We start from the raw sequence: 5,143 nt of genomic DNA on the forward strand, positions 1-5,143 counted from the left end.
ATGCTTTGCGAAGTTCTCGTGTTTTGTTTTTCAGCTCCATCAATTCACTTATATTCCTTTCTAAGTTGTCCATTCTCGTTAGCATTTCCTCAAATCTTTTTTCAAGGTTCTTAGTTTCTTTGCCTTGGGTTAGAACATGTTCATTTAGCTCACAGAAGTTTCTTACTACCCACCTTCTGAAGCCTGATTCTGCCATTTCATCACACTCATTCTCCATCCAGCCTTGTTCCCTTGCTGGTGAGGAGTTGTGATCCCGTGTAGGAGGAGAGGTGTTCTGGTTTCGGGTGTTTTCATCCATTTTGCACTGGTTTCTTCCCATCTTTATGGATTTATCCACCTGTAGTCTTTGTAGTTGCTGACTTTCAGATTGGGTCTCTGAGTGGATGTTCTGTTTTTTGATGATGATGTTATTTCTGTTTCTTAGTTTTCCTTCTAACAGTCTGGCCCCTCTGCTGTAGGACTTCTGAGGTCTACTCCAGGCCCTGCTTGCCTGGGGATCACCTGCAGCAGCTGCAGAACAGTAAGGATTGCTACCAGTTTCTTCTTCTGCTATATTTGTCCCAGAAGGATACCTGCCAAATGTCAGTCTGATCTCTCCTTTATGAGGTGACTCTTTGGATATACAGGGGTCAGGGAGCTGCTTGAGGAGACAGCCTGTCCTTTATAGGAGCTCAAGTGCTGAGCTGTGAGCTTTGTTGTTCATTCAGAGCTGCTGGTCAGGTACATTTAGGTCTGCTGCAGCAGAACTCATTAACCGCTTTTTGTTCCCCGGCGCTCTGTCTCAGGGAGTTAGGGCTTTATTTATGAGTTTCCATTGTGCTGCTGCCTTTTTTTTCAGGGCTGCCCTGCCCAGCAAGGAGGCAGCCTAGTCACTGTCTGCCTGCAGAGGCTTTGCTGACCCGCTGTGGTCTCCCCCTAGCTGCTGTGTGAACTTCCCTGAAGTCCTGTTTATATGGGTATAATTAGAACTGCCTTAGCAATGGTGGCCCACCTCTGTATTGGCAGAATCTCTCTGTAATGGTGGGTTGCCTTGGCAATGGCGGGTTGCCTTGGCAACAGCAGGCAACCTGAGAATGGTGGGTTGCCTTGGCAATGGCAGGCTGCCTCAGCGATGGTGGACTACCTCTGTAGGGGTGGAGTGGCTGGGTAATGGCAGACGCCCCTACCCCACAGGCCTGGACCGTCCCGGGTTCAGCTGTGCTTGCTGTGAAACTCTCAATCCAGAGAGTTTCTGATTGCTATTCTTTTGTGGGGGTGGGACCAGCTGAGCCTGATCACCTGGCTCCCTGCCTCAGAGCCTTTTTTTTTTTTTTTTCAGTTGAACAGTTGACTCTCTCCCAGGTGTTCCAGTCGCCTGTTGAAAAGGCGCTGGGATCTGTGTGATTTCCCATGAAGTGACTCACTGCGCTGGCTTAAACAGCCATGCTGAGATTTGTGGCAGTTTTTTTGCCCAGGTATCTCCTGGCTTGGCTCCCTGTTCAGTCCCTTTTAATCGGATGAATGGGCTACTTCCCGGGGCTCTACTCACCAGCTAAAAGGGCACCTGGACCAGTGTATTTTGTATGGAGAACTGCCACGCCGGGGTGCAGGCAAAGCAGCTGCGCGGGGCAAAGCAGCCACACCAACCAAAACAGCTGTGCTGGTGACCCGTGGGGCTCCTCCGCCTAGGAATCTCCTGGTCTGTGGGCAATAAAAATGTGGCATCCACTCACCCTCTGCACTTTCACTGGGAACTGCAATCCTAAGCTGTTCCTAGACAGCCATCTTGGATCTATCCTCGACATAGTAGTCTTAAAATACTAAGACATACTATGAATAAGATGCAGGCCTAAGCTCTCTATTTGTATTAATCATTTAATTCTCACTCTGAGCTGGATACATTCTTGAATGTTCTAGAGGGAGCAGAAAGGCCAGAGACAATGAAGAGAAAGTGAGGAGAGTTAGAGATGTGACAAGGTAGGGTGGGAAGATGGAGAATGCAGACCCTCAGGGACTCCGAGAAGAACTTCAATAACACAGTGAATGAGCCACGAAGCTACTGGAAGTCTTGCATTAGAGGACTAACATGTTAGAATAATCACTGGTCAGAAGCAGAGATACTTCTAGGAGGAAAGTGTAGACATCTGAGGAAGAGATAGTGAGGTGGCTTGCATAGGAGTCAAGGGCATATATTAGTGATGGAACTGATAGGCTTTGCTGCAGAACTGGCAGTGGTGTGTGAGAGAGGACAAAGTCAAAGATAACCCCGAGACTTCTGGGACAGCAATATGATTGGGGTGCTGTTGACTGCATTTACTGAATGACTGTAGAACAAGGAATTTGGTAGCCAGTGGGCTTAATCAAGAATTTGGTTTTCATATCCAACTGGAGATGTCGAATGCTGAGGAGAAGCCCAGGGCTATGGCAAAGTCAACATTGACTCTCTAAAACTCAACCTTGTGCAAGACCTGTAATGACTTTGGTGTCACTGAGATGCGTGTATGGTGGGAAGGAAGATCTTTCCTTTCTTTTCTTCTCTGAGTTTCAATTTTAAGATTTTTAGTTTGATCTGAATCTTCATTCCTTTTGAAAATACAAATGAAAGAAAATAGGTAAGTCATGTTGTGGGGTGGAAGAGGGGCTTGTTTTGTTTTTCAGTTTTCACTCAAAATGGTGCTGCTTTTGGAAGAAAACAAGACAGAAGTTGGACGACCACATAGAAGAGATCTGAGAATTGACAGTGATCAGATATTGATAGTGATTGACAGTGATCAGAAAAAGACCTCAGGAACTAAAGATAAACATTCTTAGAAAGAGGACACAAATGCAAAAAGACATTAGCTAAAGTAAACCAATGAGTATTAGTTTCAATATTTCAAAGACATACTAGTTCTAATGGGAATATTATTCTTCTTAGCTACTATTACTCTCAATAACTCTTCTTGTTAACTTTCATTGTTTTTAAATAGCACTTAGCATATCAGGTGCTTTTCTTGGTGCTTACTATACATGACCTGATTTGATCCTTACACTTGTCATGGTGTTTACTGGTATCTCTGTTATTAAAATGAGGAAACTGAGGATCAAATGCATGTAGTTACTGTAATATGGCTGGTCTTGGGCCAGCATTTTCCAAAGTTACTTTATAGAATATTAAGTATTATGAAAAGCAAAGGGTGGCCCTAGAACATTGAGAAGTGTTAGATTAAATAAATATAGGCATCCTTTTTAACAAGACTTCTCAGGTCATTAATATGCTAATATAATGTGCCTCTCTAAAAGGGCTTTGGCATGTGGCTTTTCTTAGTTACTTGAGCACAGAAACAATTTCTTTACTGGAGCCCCTTACACATTTAATACTAGGAAAAACATCCTAGGACATGCTTGTTTAGGTCAACTTAGCCCTGGGGCATGATACATGTCCATAAATTTGTTTTTTGTGTGGCATTTTCTTTCAAACTTTTTCTCTTGAGCCTTTCTGCTGTATCATACTGCTACAGGCATTTGATGCTATCATGCGTTTCTGATTTCTCACTACACCCTGGACTTGGATGTACATTTTGACTGATACATTGTTGTTGGTCATGCAAACATAATTTTACTTTGAATAGGATTTCAATTTGACAGACACCCAGCATGTTTGTCATATGCATACAGCCAGACCACACAAAATTTTCTTTTGGCCAACTTTAGCTATAGACCATTACCCCAATGCCATGGTCATTCCTCAGGTTCTGCAGGCTTTGTGCCAGGCCTGGTCTCTATTGACATACCTCTGCTCTCTTTAACTCTTCCCATATTGGCCCAATACTCGAAACGCTTTCTATATCTAATGAGACTTAGTATGAATCTATTGCCTTGGATATGAAGGCTTGGTGCCCCTTTCTGAGCATGCGTCCTCCTTCCAGGACCATGAGTCACTGCTCTTTGTCCCTACTGGTCCTACTCTTTACATGGTCAGATAACATTTCTACTCTGGGCCCATTGCTGAGTTCAGACATCACTGTCCATTCAAAACCCCTAGTTCTGCTTAGGAGTCTTCATTTGGCTCTTGTCAATGTCATTAGAGATTACATATTTAACTGTGAACTTAAATCCCCATGGTCTGGGACTCAGCTGGCTGTAGACAAATGCCTGAATGAATGACTTGCTTAGACTTCTAGGCATCTCTTAATCAAGAGTCTCTTCAGCTTTGTTGTTCTTGCTATTGTTACAATGATACGCTGAAAACAACAGAAGCTTCCACTTTATAAATGCTTATGTGCCAGGCTTGTGCCAAGGTCTTTACAAACATTATTTTATTAACAGCTTTATGAGATGATTATAATTATCCCAATTTTTCACACAAGGAAACCGCCAAGTTAATAAACTTGCCCAACAACTATGTCCCTAATGAGTGGTAGGAACCAGATTCAAATACAGGTTTTCATCCTCAAGCTCGCATTCCTAAGATAACACCACCTTCTTCATACATTTAGGACACTCAATCAAGACGCTTTATCTGAATTTGTTTATGTTTTTCATAATTTAAGTTTGAATAATATTTTGACTAGAAAGCAAAAATTACCTTGTATCAGACTTAATTTGCATGTTCATTTGTTAGTCAAACAGTTACTGAGGGCCAACTGTCAGACTGTGCTTGTTGAGAGAGAATAAAACATTTAAAAGAAGACATAATCTCTGACTTCAAGAGGCTCCTGGTTTTTAGGGAGACAGAAACCTAAACAAGTATGTAGAGAATATAATGATTACTGTTATAGGCAGTCATATATTTAATACTTATAGTCCTTTAACTCAGTAGAATGATCAGTAGAACATTGCAAGCACCATTACTTAAGTGTCTAGAAACCCGTTATATCTCAAAAACGTAGTACTTTTGCTTTTTGTTATGTATGTTCTACTAACTGTATAGATGGTTAAGTGAGACATTACTTCTTTAGGTATACAGGTGATGGGGCTTCCTTTAGTGAGTCATTTAAAATTCTCTAGATATGTAAAGAATTAATGATTATCCAGAGTGGAGGGATCAGGTTACTCAAGAGGATCACAGGTAGAAACAGGAAATATCTCCTTGCAAAATTTATGTACCAGGTTAGACTCACCACCAGGAAACAGGATCTGAGAGGAAAGGTCCTAGGTGTCTGCAAGTTTTGAACCAGGAAAT

The sequence above is a fragment of the Cebus imitator genome, unplaced genomic scaffold, assembly GCF_001604975.1.
Source record: "Cebus imitator isolate Cc_AM_T3 unplaced genomic scaffold, Cebus_imitator-1.0 Scaffold422, whole genome shotgun sequence".
Lineage (NCBI taxonomy): Eukaryota > Metazoa > Chordata > Mammalia > Primates > Cebidae > Cebus > Cebus imitator.